This window comes from Choloepus didactylus, chromosome 7, assembly GCF_015220235.1.
Source record: "Choloepus didactylus isolate mChoDid1 chromosome 7, mChoDid1.pri, whole genome shotgun sequence".
Taxonomy (NCBI): Eukaryota; Metazoa; Chordata; class Mammalia; order Pilosa; family Megalonychidae; genus Choloepus; species Choloepus didactylus.
In genome coordinates, this window is record NC_051313.1 from 84,543,199 (window position 1) to 84,560,389 (window position 17,191).

At 35.8% G+C, this 17,191-nt stretch overlaps 1 protein-coding gene across 1 annotated transcript in view; it reads left to right on the forward strand.

Annotated features, from left to right (window-relative positions):
- LMBRD1 (LMBR1 domain containing 1) overlaps positions 1–17,191 on the forward strand; it is a 228,410-nt gene that overhangs the window by 196,606 nt on the left and 14,613 nt on the right. The window lies entirely within an intron of this gene.

Sequence of the window (17,191 nt, forward strand, 5' to 3'; positions counted from 1 at the left end):
TTTTAGAGAATTGCTTGGACTGTTTTCTGTGAGCTGTTAAGGTGATTTCATGCCCCCTTTGTATATTATAGTATTCAATCCTGATTATAGTATTCAAACTTTCAGAATTTGCAAGTTTCTTCTGAACCTTGCATTCAAAATGTTTGTATTTCAGGGTGATGTGTCAAATGCATTGTCTGTCTTTATAGATCATTCATAGGTTCCATTTTAAAAAAGATAAATTCTGATTTTAGTGGGGTCAATTATATAATGTGATAAATGCAACATGAGGAACAACAGTGGCCCAGAGGAAGAAGTGAGTAACTGCCTGGAGGGGCTCAATATGGAATGGTGGTCAAAAAAAAAGGCTTCAGAAAAGGGATATCCAAGCTGCATTTCAGGCTTAAAGAAGAATGTATCAGGTAATGTGCATCAGTGGAAGGCTATTTTAGGAAGAGGAAAAATGTATATGAACAGAATTATCCTTAAACTGCATGGGTGTATGTTCAAGAGAATTTAAAACATTGTTATGGTATGTGTGTATATATATATATATATATATATATATATATATATATATATTTTTTTTTTAATTGAGATTGTTCACATAGTATACAACTATCCAAAGATCCAAAGTGTACAATCAGTTGCCCACGGTACCATCATACAGCTGTGCATCCATCAACACAATTTTTTTTTCAATTTTTAGAACATTTTCATTATTCCAGAAAAATAAAGACAAAAAAAGGAAACTCAAATCCTCCCATACCCCTAACCATGCCCCTCTCCGTTATTGATTCATAGTTTTGGTATAGTACATTTGCTACTGTTGCAAGAATGTTAAAATACTACTAACTGTAGTATATAGTTTGTAATAGGTATATATTTTTTCCTATAAGCCTCTATATTATTAACTTCTGGTTATAGTGTCATGCATTTGTTCTAGTTCCTGAGAGAGATTTCTAATATTTCTATAGTTAATCATGGACATTGTCCACCACAAGATTCACTGTTTTATACATTCCCATCTTTTAATCTCCAGCTTTCCTTCTGGTGACATACATGACTTTGAGCTTACCCTTTCTATCACTTTCACACACCATTCAGCACTGTTAGTTATTCTCACAACATGCTAGCGATCATCCCTGTCCATTTCCAAACATTTACGTTCACCCTAGTTGAACATTCTGCTCATAATAAGCAACCGTTCCCCATTCTTTAGCCTCATTCTTTATCCTGGTAACTTATATTTCATGTCTCTGTGTTTACATATTATAATTAGTTTATATCAGTGAGACCCCACAATATTAGCCTTTATGTGTCTGTCTGATTTCACTCAATACAGTGCCCTCAAGGTTTCTTCATCAACCCATTTCTTTTAAGATGGTTTTGTTCAAACACCATACATTCCATCCTAAGTAAACAATTGTTGTTCCCTGTGTAGTCACGTATTTATGTATTTAGCACATCACTCCTATCTATATAAGGACATCTCCATTTCTTCCACAAAGGAGGAGGAAGAGTCAAAGAAGGCAGAGAGACAAAAGAGAAAGAAAAGAAAGAGAGAGAGAAAAACAAACAAACAAAAAAACTTGACAGAGAGCAACAAAAGGAAAGATAGCATTAACCTAAAGTAGAATAAAGAGTCAAACAGCATCACCAATGCCAGGAGTCCCATACCCTTCCCCTAATCCCCACCCCCACCATGTGCATTTAGCTTTGGTATATCGCCTTTGTTATGTTAAAGGAAGCATAAAGCAATGTTTCTGTAAATTATAGTTTCTAGTTTGCATTGATTATATTTTCCCCCCAATCCCAACCTATTTTTAACACCTTGCAATGTTGATATTCATTTGTTCTACCTCATGTAAAAACATATTTGTACCTTTTATTACAATCATTGAGCATCCTAGGTTTCCCTGAGTTACACAGTCCCAGTCTTTATCCTTCATCTTTTGTTCTGGTGTCCCACATGGTCCCAACCTTCTTCTTTCAACCATCCTCATAGTCATCTTTGTTCAATGTACTGACATTGCTGTGCTACTATCTCCCAAAATTGTTTTCCAAACCTCTCAGTCCTGTCTTTTCCTTTCTGTCTGCAGTGTTTTCTTTAGTGTTTCCTATAGAGCAGATATGTTGTTCACAAACTCTGTCACTGTCTGTTTGTCAGAGAATATTCCAAGCTCTCCCTCTTATTTGATGGACAGTTTTGCCGAATATAGCATTCTTGGTTGGTGGTTTTTCTCTCTCAGTATCTTAAATATATCACCCCACTTCCTTCTTGCCTCCATGGTTTCTATTGAGAGATCCGCACATAGTCTTATCAAGCTTCCTTTGTATGTGATGGATCGCTTTTCTCTTGCTGCTTTCAGGATTCTCTCTTTATCTTTTGACGTTTGATAATCTGATTATTAAGTGTCTTGTTGTAGGCCTATTCAGATCTATTCTGTTTGGGGTATGGTGCACTTCTTGGAACCATAATTTTATGTCTTTCTTAACAGATGGGAAATTTTCATTGATTATTTCCTCTCCCCCTTTTCCCTTCTCTTCTCCTTCTGGGACACTAATGACATGTACATTCTTGCTTTTTACTTTGTCCTTAAGTTCCCAGAGATGTTGCTCATATGTTTCCATTCTTTTCTCTACCTGTTCTTTTGTGTGTAGGCTTTCAGGTGCCTTGTTCTCCATTTCCTGAGTGTTTTCTTCTGCCTCTTGAGATCTGCTGTTGTATGTTTCCATTGTGTCTTTCATCTCGTGTTGTGGCTTTCAGTTCCATGGATTCCGCCAGTTGGTTTTCCGAATGTTCAATTTCTACCTTATGTATGCCCAGTGTTTTCATTATACGGTTCATCTCTTTTGCCATATCTTCCCTAAACTTTTTGAATTGATTTAGCATTAATTGTTTAAATTCCTGTATCTCAGTTGAAGTGTAAGTTTGTTCCTTTGACTGGACCATAACTTTTTTTTTGTAGGGTAGGCTGTAATTTCCTGTTGTCTAGGCATGGATTCCTTGGTTACCCCAATCAGGTTTTCCCACACCAGAATGGGCTCAGGTCCCAGAAGGAAGAATATTCAGTATCTGGTTTCCCTGAGGGTGTGTCTTAGAAAATTGGTACACCTTGTGATGCCTCAGGTTACTGTGCTTTTCCGCCTAGCAGGTGGTGCCTATCAGCCTGCAACTCCAGACTGGTGTAAGGAGGTGTGGCCCATGGCTGTTTTCCCCCAGGCTCTGGGGTCTGGTTCTGAATGGAAAGCTGGTAGTAGAGCTGGGTCCTACCCCTTTCCTCTTAGGGAAGATAACCCCCCTAGGGAGAGGTCATTAGCATTTGAATAGACTCTGCCTGTGCTGTCTCCACCCTTGTCTGGGTCAGAGCACTGGGAACTGAAAGTGGCTGAGGCTTTCTCCACTGAGCTGAAACAGGGACAGAAAGCCCCCTTCAAGGCCAGTCCATGGCCACTCTCTGGCTCTCCAAGGTCAGTCATCACCCAAAGCCTCTGTCTGCTTGTTGGGGATTCGTAGCCATAGTGAGCAGTCCATGCTTGTTATTTAAAGCCCCTGTTGGAGCTCAGCTGAGCTATATTAACTTGCTGGGAGAGAGCTTCTCTCTAGCACCACGGGACTTTGCAGCTTGGGCTGTGGGGAGAGGAGAGGAGAGGGCTGTGGCTTGGATCCGCAGTTTTTACTTACAGATTTTATGCTGCGATCTTGGGCATTCCTCCCAATTCAGGTCATTGTATGATGAGTAGATGGTCACGCTTGTCCCCAGTGGTTATTCCAGAGTCTTTACTAGCTGTTCCTGGTTGTTTATTAGTTGTTCCAGGGGTACTAAATAGCTTCCATTCCTCTTTGTGCCGCCATCTTAGATCATGTGTTGTTTTTTAAATTATAGGGATGAGTCTGGGAAGGAGGGAGGAAATGAGGTTGAAAAATTAAGAATCAGAATACAAAAGATCTTAGAAAGTGACTAAAGAGTCAATGAAGAGTTTTAAGAAATAAAGTGCAAGTTATGATCTGATTTATTTTCAGTAACTTTTTAGCAGTTAGAGAAAGGATTTGAGAAATTGAAACTGGAAGCATGGAAATCAGTTAGAGGGAGGCAGCACTATTTACAGTAACTCAAGAGAGGTGGTGAAACCCTGAACCAAGACAGTGGCCATGAGGGCATGGAATTATGACAGAAATTTAGGGAGTAAATTGAGAGAATTCATTAGTGCTTGGATCTAGAGCAGTGATTAGGGAAAAGAAAGATTCTAGAATGACCCTTGGGTTTTTGGGTAGTTTGATAAATTTTGGTATTACCAGCTGGGATAAAAAAAATATATTGAGATTAGGGAGAAATGTGGGAAGAAATGATTAGTCAACTTGAGATATCTCAGGGACATTCAGGGGGGAGATCTCAGAGTCAGCTGAATATATGTGTAAAGAACTCGGAGAATAGAGAATAAGAAGATACTGGAAACTGGAACTCTGGGGAAAATAATTATATAAGGTCAAGCAGATGAAGAAGGTACAATGAAGAAGACTGAAAGTGAGTAAGAAAAGTTGTAGTGATGGAGATAAAAATTAATTGTATTGAATAAAAATAAAGCAGTGAATGAGTTGACATTAGTCTTTATGGAAATTTACAACATAGACTGGGCAAGATTGGATGGAAACTAGAGAAAGGGGTGCAGTGTCAAGGAATTTTTTTTTTTTTTTTTTTAAGATTAGGAGATACTTCAGAAATGATGGGATGGAGCTAATGGAGAGGGAGAGATTGAAGAAAAATGCCAGAGAGGAAAAATGATGGTCCAGAATCATCCAGTTTCAGAGGAGATGGTATTAAGAACACCAGAGCCAGAATGCTTTAGATAAAAGGAGGGATATACTGCTTTTTCTAGATTGCAAGAAAGGCAGCAAGTAATAGTTAATACTAATTTCTTAATAAGGATGGGCAGGAAGTTGGCATTTTTCTATGTTTGCATCAGTTTGCTGTGAAGTCTAAGTTCTGGTCATTTGTTGAGAGAGAATAACTGGGCCATGGGGTAGAAAATTGAAAAAGAGTGGTAAAAGTTATTGATATATCATTAAGGAGAATAGAAGGATCTACTAAAGATAAATTAAATGTTAGAAAAATATGTCAAAGGACAGAGGTGAAATCGTAGCTTTGTATACCTGTTGAACAAATCTGACAATTGATTTGACTCCATCAATGCTTAAGTTACCTGGGGAAGGTGGGCTGAAGGATTGACATGAATTGGGGATTCGAGGATGGAAATGAAAGGGCAAGTCAGAGTTGAGAGTTAGAGAATAAAGTGATAAACCACAGATTCAGGATGCATAGGGAAATAAGGGAAGGGACTGTAAAACTGGGAGAAAGGAGCAGAATCAAAATGGAGAAACAAATATGGTGAACATAACTTTATTTTGGCCAAAGAAATAATAGTAAAATGTTAGAATCGGTAAAATCTTAGAATCAATACCAATTAATTTCTAATTCTCCTTTAATGTTTTCAGTCTCATATTTTTACTTTGAAATGTTACAGGTAGGGTTGATAGTTGAAGTACTTTGGATTGTTATTTTTAGCTAGATGAAAACAGAGTGAAAAATTACTGTTGAGTTGATTTGTAATCTATTTATTTATTTTTGCAAAGGGGAAGATGATCCTGAAGATCTCAAATAGATTCTTTTCCTCAAATTGTTAAACTAGTATTGAAACCTTAGCAGAAAAACAAATAAAAACAAATTAATGTTGCAACATAATTTTGAAACCTTTAAGGGGTCCTATCTTGTTGAACTGAGTGAATTTGTATATTACAAATCAATAACCTTTAGTCTAGTGTGATACTCAACTATAACTTTTTTATGAATCACATTCAGTATTTTTCTTTTGAAGTCTAATCTAATTTACAGCAGTTACAAATGACTCCCATTGAACTGCTAACTATTTTTCTTAAACATTTGAGTTGACTTTATCTTTTGAAATGTTGCTTTGCAGTTTGAAAACATACCCTTCAGGTTTATGGATTTATTATTCCAAACCTTTTTTTTCTGTAGCATATATATAAACTTTAAATTTGTCTGTGGATGCCTGAAGAAGGTAATAGAAATAGGATAATTGAATTTGGGATGTCAGGGTAGATTTTTAAGAGAATAGTTTAAATAAAATGATAGAGAGATGAAGAAGCAGATTTGGTAGGACATGAGTTTAGTAGTGTTTTAGTTTCCCAGCTGCTAAAGTAAATACCATCGAATAGGTTGGCTTAACTACAGGAATTTAATGGCTCAGAGGCGAGAGGGCTTGCTTCCTCCTGGAGTCACTATCTTCTAGTTGGCCAGCAATCTGAAAAGGTTTTTTTTTTGTTGTTGTTGTTGTTTTGTTTTTTGGCTTTTCTGTCATATGGCAGTGCACACGGCGATGTTCTCTCCTGTGTCCTCCAGGTTACATTGATTTAGGGCTTCTGGCTATTTCCAGTGGCTGCTTTCTTGGTCTGACTTTCACTCTGCTTATAAAGGACTCCAGTAATCCAGATTAAAGCCCAACCTGATTTCAGTTGGGCCAAATTTAACTGAAGTAACATCTTGAAGAGATCTATTTATAATGGGTCCACACCAGCCAGAGTACAGTCCAAGACCAGAAATATGTCCAAACTGGGTACACATTTCAATCCACCACAGACTGGTATGGCAGTATCTTTTTAAACACAAACTAAAGAAAAAAAAAATCAATGCCTTATACTTTGTACATTTTTGTGGGAACATTTGACTGGAGAAGTTGATGCTATAACAAAAGTAATCCATAACACACTTGATACTACCTTTCCCATGTGTCTGTTGCAACTGACAAAATTTGGGAGAATGATTTTTAGATTTAGAAACAAAAATTTTAATTTATGTTATAATTGAAACTATTTCCAAGAAAAGGTCATCTTTATGGAAAGATGTTAGAGCAACAATTTCTAAATATATATATATATATATATATTGATCTCTTATCAATATTAAGTACATTTTAGAGACTTTAAGTAATATTTTGTTCCTATATGGATGGTCTGATATTTATTAAACTAAACAAATCATTCCCAAAACCCTAGTCTTAAGTGTTTATAATGTTTAGGACTCAAAAGAGTCATTAGTCTAAAAATAGTCTTAGGCACTTTAGGATTAAAATAATCTGTTAACAGAATGAATACAATGATTTAGCCATAATCATTGGCATCATTACTTAATTTATCATGATAGATAATATATTGTTTAAATGTTGCAAGTGAATCAACTGAGCAAATTAGAAGTCAAGTTTTAAATTTTACATGAGATCACAACAAAGGGCCCTTTACGTTTGTATTTTTATATTAATTGGTAACATAATCTAAACCTAGACAATTTAGGTTTAAATGTAAATAAAATTGTTTAAAACAAGGTATTGTTAAAAGGAGCATATACATTTGGAAATTTTATAAGTATTTGGGTCAAAATAGAAAGGTTAAATTTCATTGTGCCATAACAAAGAAACACAACAGACATGAAAACTGAGTTAAGTTTTGGGAGAAAGATGACAGAGAAAGTATACAGCCTAATAGAGGAGCTAGATATGAAAATAAATCATTGGAATACAAGGAAAAATAAATTGCAACCTATAATGAAATTATAAACAAAATGCTATAGAAAGGCAGAAAGGGATAATGATTTATTTTGCCTAGGGGGCAGTATAACATTTCAGCTGGACCCAAAAGAATACGTAAAATCTAAATGAACAAACAAAAAAACAGAGGATATTCCAAGCAGAGAACGAGCCTGCATTAACAAGGCATAAAGGCATAAATATATTTGGCATGTGTTATACTAACAATAAATTGTGGCAGAAGCATTGAATATTTGGGGAATGCAATGAAAAGATGAAGTAAGTTTGAGATTGTAGAGGTTTTTTAATGCCTTAAAAGAGTTTTGACTCCATTCTTGAAATAACTCTTGTGTTGATGAAATATATAGTATTACTGAGACTCCTGTCATTCAAGACACATAATGTCAGATATTGTAATATTAATCTGGATCAGGGGTAAATAAGGATTGCGACAGGAGTAGAAAAGGAAGGGACAAATCAAGCGTATTATTTTCTTTTGCTTTGTAATAAATTACCACAAATTTAGTAGGTTAAAACAACACAAATTATCTCACAGTTCTTTAGGCCAGAAGAAGGGTTTGATTGGTTTTTATTCTTAGAGTCTCTTACAAAGCAGAAATCAGATTTCAGTTAGAACTAGACTCCTCCCTGGAAGTTCTAGGGGAGAATCTGTTTCCAGGCTCATTTGGGTAGCAGATTTCAATTCAACGAGGTTGTAGGACTCAGTTCCCTGTTTCCTTTATGGCTATCAATCTATGGGATCATTCTTAGCATCTGGATGCTGTCCAAATTCCTTGACTTATGGCAATTCTACCTCCATCGTCAAAGCCAGTAATGACGGGTAGTCTCTTACGCTGCATATCTCTCTGATTTCTTCTTCTGCTCATAGTTCCTGCCTTCTCTTCTGTGCCACACTTTTCTGATAATTCTTCTGCCTTCCTCTTCTGCTTTTAAAGGCCCATGTGATTACATTGGACTCATCTGGATAATCCAGGATATTATATTTTAAAGCCAACTGAAAAGTTATAGTCAGCTGATCAGTTGCTTTAATCCCATCTGCAAAATTCCTTCACAGTTTACCTTGGGAAGTGTTAAACTGAATAGCCAGGGGATGAGAGGCTCACCATAGAGCTGATATTTACTTCAGACTGAATAAGACTGTCCTGGAAGAAAGTATAGAGATCATAAGAGAAGCAGCTCAAGAGCTTATAAGGGAATGCTTTTTTACTAGTATCAAGAAATAGTCCCATACTCCATCATACATACATAGTACACATACATAGCCTTTCGTCAACCTGGTGTCCCAGGGTAATGAAGAGAACACAGAACAATTTGCCTTATAGAGACTATTAATAAACCTTAGAGCAGCAACACCTTTTAAGCCCATTTTGAGATGAAAAAAAAAAAAATTCCTCAAGAAAGATTCTTACAGTACAAAACTCTTTTCTGTTCCATAGTAACATTTGTATAGTTCTGTTGAAGATTGAAGCATATACCCCACAAAAGGCAAGTTCACGTCCCAACTCCTGGTCCTGTGAGTGTGAATCCATTTGTATGTAGGGTCTTTTTTAATACAATTTTACTGAGATATATTCACTTACCTTGCAATCAGTTGTTCACAGTATCATCATATAGTTGTGCATTCATTACCACAATTTTTGAACATTTTCATTACTCAAAAAAAAGAATAAAAATAAAAGTAAAAAAAGAACACTTGAAACACCCCACCCTCTCTTCCCCCCTATTATTCATTTAATTTTTGTCCCCATTTTTCTACGAATCTGTCCATACACTGGATAAAGGGGGTGTGAACTACAAGGTTTTCAAAATCACACATTCACACCATATAAGCTATTTAGTTATACGGTCATCTTCAAGAATCCAAACTACCAGATTGCAGTTCAGCAGTTTCAGGTATTTCCTTCTAATACACTAAAAATTAAAAAGGGATATCTATTTAATGCATAAGAATAACCTCCAGAATGACCTCTAGATTCCATTTGAAATCTCTCAGCCACTGAAACTTTATTTTGTTTCTTTTCTCTTCCCCCTTTTTGTCAAGAAGGCTTTCTCAATCCCATGATGCCAGGTTCAGGCTCATCCCCAGGAGTCATGTCCCACGTTGCCAGGGAGATTTACAATCCCTTGGACATCATGTCCCACATAGGGGGAGGGCAGCAAGTCCACCTGTTGGTCCTTTTAAGATGTTATTAGTTAAGGTATGCCCAAATTGAATAAAGGTGGACCTTAATCCAATATGGCTAAAGTCCTTATAAGTAAAGGAAATAGGACACAGAAGGTGAAGCCATGGGGAGCGGTCAGAAGCTAGAAGTCAGCAAAACCCAGAAGAAAAAGGAGAAGACATTGTCATGTACATTGCCATGTGTTCTAGTTTGCTAATGCTGCTGGAATGCAATGGATTGGCTTTTATAAAGGGGGTTTATTTGGTTACAAAGTTGCAGTCTTAAGGCCATAAGGTGTCCAAGGTAAGGGGGTACCTTCATTGGAGGATGGCCAGTGGTACCTGGAAAACCTCCATTAGCTGGGAAGGTTCGTGACTGGTGTCTGTTCCAGAGTTCTGGTTACAAAATGGCTTTCTCCCAGGACGTTCCTCTCTAGGCTTCAGCTTCTCTCTTAAATGTGACTCTCAATTGCTCTTTGGGTGTCTGTCCTCTTTTAGCTTCTCCAGAGCAAAAGTCTGCTTTCAACGGCCATCTTCAAACTGTTTCTCATCTGCAGCTTCTCTCTCAGCTCCTATGCATTCTTCAAAGTGTCCCTCTTGGCTGTAGCTCCTCTTCAGAATGTCACTCTCAGCTGCACTGAGTTCCTTCTATTGGTCAGCTCATTTATATGGCTCCAGTGATTTAATTTGGACCCACCCTGAATGGGTGGGATAACATCTCCATGGAAATTATCCAATCGGAATCATCACCCACAGTTGGGTGGGGCGCATCTCCATGGAAACAGTCAATGATCTGCAGTCTAATCAACACTGATATGTCTGCCCACACAAGATTACATCAAAGATAATGGCGTTTTGGGGGACATAATACATTCAAACCAGCACACCATGTGAAGAAACCCCAAAGACTTCTAACCAGCCAGAAGATACCAGCCCTGGGAGGAAGCAAACCTTCTAGCCTCTGAAACAGTGAGCCAATAAATTCCTGTAGTTAAGCCAACCCATTGTATGGCATTTGTTTTAGCAGCCAGGAAACTAAAATAAGTCCCTTCCCAATTCAGATCCACATTACTGCTTATATTCCTTGTTAAGTAGATAGGGTTGAGGAATGGAGTAAGTCATAGTACAGTATGTTATTTAAAAAAACAGTCCCTCATCATCACAATATCTGATAACTGTGAGGTTCCATGAAACCATACATGTGTACCCCAAGGTCCAGCATCAATATCTAAAATAAATTTGAAAATTACATAAGGTGATCCCAATAGGTGGATCTTAATTCTACTATTACAAAGGTTCTAAGGCAACAGAAAATGAACACAATTTCCAGGTGGCACTAGCCATAGATTAGAAATTGTAGCAATCAAGAAAACCCTAAAAGAAATATCCAGAGAGAGAAAGAGAATGCCAATACAGGCCAGCCAATGCACACGGCAGATTTTTGTCCCCTAAAGCTCATCCCAATTCCAGTTGACTTCACTGGAGGTAACGATAGGAGAATGAAATCTGAAATGCAATAATGAAGGCTTCAACTGCATTTAAGTATTTCATTTGTTTAAAGAAAAATACCTGAAACAGATATGCAAAATGTTATTTAAAAACTTATTAAATCTTGATTGTGATACAGAGTATTAGATTATTTTACATATACTTGAAAGATTTTTGTGGTGATTGTCTTTTAAAGAAAGTTAGGTAGAAAATAAAAGTTGAATGCCATGAAAGCTAAATTAGGAGATGTTTTAAGGAAAGCATTAGATCATAGAGTGAAGGGCAGTTGAGTAAAATTGAAGGACTTAAGCTGTAGATTGGGAAATCAGGAAGTCACTGCTTACCTTTGAGAAGGCAATTATATTAACTGCTCAGAGCAGGAAACCGAAGGCTAGAAGTTACTGGTAAGCAAGAGAAATGTGTGTTGAGAATCAGCTATTGTTACTTCTGTTATTTAAGATACTTAAAATAATTATCATATTTCCTCTTTTTCTTCTTTAAGCCATAGCATCTCTTTTCATAACAGGTATTCTATTAACTGTCTTTTCATCACTGAAAACAACAACAAAAATTACTTTAGTTCACAGATGTTCTGCAACTTACTACTAAGGCTCATTGTTGAAAATCAAAGGAGATGGAAATGTAAAGCCTTAAACATAATTGTTCAAAACATTTAGCTGCCCTTTTTTTTTTTTTTAATCATTATTCATTCATCCTATTCTCTTGGGGAGAATTCAGAAGCAGCTACACCATTAAAAGGGTTGATAATGAAGGACCTGTATACAATATTGTGAAGAGTTTGTGTTTCTTCCTAAAACCTGTGAGGAACCACTGATGAAATTGAAATAGGGGAGAGAGATGAACAGATTTATGTTCAGAATCTCCACTCAGCATTGTGTAAGTTTGAAGGCAGGAGGCAAGACTGAAGATTAGGCAACTTGTTGGGTGGCTAATGAAATACCAAGGTGAGAGGTGAAAGGGACCTTAGAACTAAGGATAGTGGAAAGGAAGAATGGCATTGAGAGATTAATGAGGTGGAGTTGATGGGACTTAAAGGCAGAATATATCAAAGCAGGAAAGGAAACAGAGCTTCTGGCTGGGACCATTGTGGATATAGTGTGCCTCAGTTAGGGAGGGGTCCAAGCAGAAGCAAATTTGCTCAGATCAGTTCTAGCCCTCAGTAAGTATTTAAGGTTCAAGATTCTGATTAGGGTGAGAATATGGAAGAGGAATTCCAAAAGAGGAAGAGTAATTTAGCCATTCTCTAGCCATATTAATATACTTCAGTATATTGTTTTGAGCACAATAGTTATTCGTCATGAATTATTTTATTTCCATTCTAATTAAGGATCTCCTAAAGTTCAGAATTTTAAAGACAGGGTATGGTTAATTTAAGTGTTGACATCGGATCACCTTTTTAACTACAGTTTCAGCTCTTCTTGGGGACTTAATGGTGTTTAAACTATTAAAACCAAAGGTTTTTAAACCATTGTAGCTTATGTAGATCTTAGTGAACTTTTGCATCCTAAGTCTGGTCCTTAATCGGGGTATGAATACCCCCAGAGTACATAGCAATGCAATAGAGATAGAGTGAGCCATGTGATAAGCCTACCATTAAAGAAAAACACCATTACAGCTTAAAAGACAAGATTTCTCTTTAGTGAGAGACCACTTTGGGCAGTATTCTCAGGTCCCTTGGAGGTACATTATATTACCTGTAGTAAAGATATCATTACTTCTGGGACTCTTCCATCAGTTTATTAAATTTATCTTCCAAGAGTAAGGAGCTACATTATATTTTAAAATTTATATGTTACCAGATGATTGTTTTTAAAAATCCATGATCCCAAAATCTTATTTCTGCTGTCCTATTTAATTATTTTATTTTTTTTTTTTGAAGGAAACTTGCATTGTCATTTTGACATTAATGTATTATTGTAACCAGATATGGAAAGATCTATATAAATCAAACTTGATTTTCATGTGTTTAATTTGATTAAGTATATCGCTAGTTCAATATATAAATAGAGAGCCTTAAAAATTAATCAGATGATCTATAGGGGTAGGTTTTCACTCGATTTGTTTTATATTTTTAGGACAGTTGGTTAAGATGACTCAAGTTAGCAGATGATGCTAAAATAGAAACTGGTGTGCTAACCAAACTACATGAATTATTAAAAAATTGAACAGACTTAAAATTGAAAGCTAAAGCAGGCTTATAATTATGTATAGGGACTACAGAGGGAAAAGTGAGAATAATTTTGAATAAGGATAATGTTATAGGAAAACTAGTAAAATAAAATTGTATTAGTATTTTGCTTTAAACAGTAGCTAAATACTAAGTTTTGGAGTAAGCAATCCCACTATCAAAAGATGATTCAAAATACATTTTCTGTTTCTCTAAGAATAAAACTTGTTTAAATGGCTGTTTTGCTTTTGGCAACAAAAGTCAGGTTGACCTATCTTCATAGAACGTCCAGTTTACTTAATCCCTCGAAAAACATTTGTCTAAGATGTTGTATGTTAGGTATAAATAATTTTTTTCTTTTCTCCATTTTTTGTGGGAGCCATAGGAAAGGGTATAAGGGAAATAAAGAACCATATAAAAGTTATGAACAGTTTTTCAAATATAAACTAGAATGTTAAAGAAAAAAAAGACCTATAGAGAGGACATCTAACTAGAGGAGCTCTTGCTGATTGAAAAATACTAAAGAGACATGATAACAAAATGCAGTCCATGATCCTGAATTGTACCCTGGACTGGGGGATAAAAGTGCTATAAAGAATATTACTAGGATTAATGAGTTGGAATATGAACTGTAGAGTAAATCTAAATACCATATCAATATTAAATTTCCTGAATTTGATAATTTACTGTGGTTATGTAAAAGAATAGCCTTCTGCTAAAAAAAAAAAATAGTGAAATGTTAAGAGGTCATGTACATAATATGCAGTTCAGAAAACCTAAGTGCTTATATACTGAGGGAAAAATAAAGGTGGTTGGTGGGGCGGGGAAGAACACCACAGTGAGAAACAGTATACATCATCCAGACCACTACCATTTTAAAAACTGACAATACCAAACAAGTGTTGGCCAAGATATGGAACCACCCAAAATAACTATTTCTAAATCCCATTTCAAGGGTCATTATACATTATTTCCCATTAATTTCATAAATTTACATTTATATCCCTAGTGGTTCAACATGATGTTGCAATTTGCTGTAAAAAAGTGTCAGAACTTACTTTGAATGTAAAAGTTAGTGAATACAATACTATCTAGTAATTCCCTAAACTGTTTAGATTGAAAGTTAAGTTAATCTTTCTTGTTTTGTTTATTTTTGAGTCTGCTACAAAATAATAGATTTTCTTGTCATTCCTGTTATAACTTTGATTTAATTAAAGACATAATCATATAAAGTGAGTCTTTTCTTTTTACTAGGTTTACAGAATCTATTATTTTTAAGGCTGTGTACAAATGTACAGTTTCAATCCACAGAGATGATATTAAAAACGCATCAAAAATTAAGCCTTTTCTCTGAAGGCACATATTACTTGAAAACTTATTGAAGAATTTTTTAATATTTTTAATAACCCACCAATTTCGATGTGAAGATGGTATTTTGCATTTGTTGACATAATCCAACTTTCTTAAATAATTAAGATTTTCCTGTAACTTTCACCTATTTTGAATAACGGAGAGATTTTTACATTTTCCTATGTGAAGCATTTGCATTGAAAGCTAATGCAGGTGGATTTTCTAATCAATGCAGTTTCTTATGTTAGTGTCAGCAACCCAGTCATCATCTTTGTGGTTATTTCCCAAATTTTCTCTGTCAACTGCAGCATATTGTCCATTCCAGAGTACCAAATTTAATTTTAGCAATTAATTATAGACCATCTAAAGTCCAAACCATTCTAACATGCTGATCAATAAATTTTAAAAGCTTTCTAATCTCATAAAATGTGGGGAACTGACACTAACATAATGTTCTTATATTAAGCAATTTTGGGCCCTGGGCATATTTCCCTGTCCCTATGTTAAGCAATACTGAGAACAAGAAAAATAGTTTATTGACTTGCTCCAGGAAATCCTAACTTTGAAACAACTAAAATAGTTTATCAAAATTAATTGCTCAATAAGACTTGCTCCAGGACTTGTGACTTCACCGTGCCCACCAATCCAAAGCTGTTGTATCAAAATTCAGCCCAACTCTAACTAGCCCCCACCCTGCAAGATGTTGCTTAAAGTCCTCCAGCCCTCCCTACCCCCTAAAATCGTATAAGCACCCTTCTCTGTCTTGTCTTTTCTTGTTCTCTCTCATTACAGTTAGCTTAATAAACTTTGCTTTGCTAGCCCTATGAGGTTTACTAGTAGACTTTTGGAGAGTTGACAGTTGAAAATTTATAAGCCTAATCATACTGAGTAATTTAATGGGGAGAAAATAAAAAATTCAGAATTTTAAATTTCTGCCATTTTCTAACTGCCTATCTTCATGGGCATGCAGGTCCTGCCAACCCCTCAAACCTCAGATCCACAATTGAACAATTCTCCCTTCCACATTCCCAAATCATCAGGTAGGGTGAGTTGTCCTATCTTCTGTCCCTTAACCTGTTTACACAGACAGAAATTTTGGAATTATATTCACCCTTTTCCACATTTCCATTAGCTTACCAGTTTCCAAGTCCCACTAAGTTTAGGTAAAAATAACAAAACAAAATATAAAAACATGACTGGATATTCATCAATGAGGACAGTTTAAATTGCATTATATACAGTGTAATGATGTAACTCTTAGTATGTGTGTTTTAGACTGCTATCAATCCTACCCTTTAACTATAAGTCTTTTTCCCTTGCCTTCACCTCACAAAGTTTCTGGGAAAGATATTTGTCATTTGTAGGTCAGTAAGAATCTTGAGGTTGAAAGCAGTAAAAACCAACTAGAAGTGGCTTATTAAACAATGAGCAGATTTATCACCTTTTAGAGGCAGGGAGGGTTAATTCAATCTTAATAATGTCAAAGCTCCAAGTCAGCTTCTCTGTGATTCTTTCAGAAACCCCTCCCCTAACATGTGTCCCCTTATGTCTTATTGGCCAGCTTTATGTCATATGCCTATGCCTAAATCAATCATTGTCAAGAAGATATGAAGCACCTGATTGGCTTAGACTTATCAACCTCCCTGAGGGGACAGGGAGGGGTGGCCCCTTCCCTGGGAACATGGCTGTTTTTTTATGTATTTTGACATAGAAAAGTATATACCATATGATAGTAGGTTGAAAAATACATACAATATTATCTCATTTTTTATGCTTTTGTTCATATAGTCTAAAACTGGTTATATGTCAGGGAAATGAGATTTGGAGTGAGGAGAAGAGGTAGATACTTTTTAAATAAATAGCTTTCATTCTGTAATTTTAAAATGAACCTTTTTAAAGCAGTTTTAAGGATGAAAACAATGAGAGACAAAATAGCAGCATAAATTTTCCAGGTGTATATTGATTACAGAGATTTTTTTTCCTTCCAGGTTGTTGAAAATGGTAGTGGGTAGGATAGCTGCTGAGGCTTCTTTAAAAGTTTGGTTCTTAAATTTTTGCTACCATCTCTTCCTGGAATATGGCATATTCCTTTCTACTTGAATTTCTGAGGTTCCTGGAAATTTTATTTAGAAGTCCGGGTATCTAAGCAATTCTGTTTAAACACTTTCTTTATCTTAACCACGAATTCAAGTGATTTATCCCTCCAAAGTCTAATTTGGTGTTTAAGCAAGAAAAAAAAAGGGGGGGGGACTAATGTTATTAAAAGAATTTCTACACAGGTTTATATTTTATGTTAGATTTATATAGTTATAGGTAAAACATTCATTTTAAAGAAAGCCAGTTTTAACAGGCTGAAAATTGAAGCTGGTCAAGGGATTTTATTAGGAAGGAAGCCTCAAGGG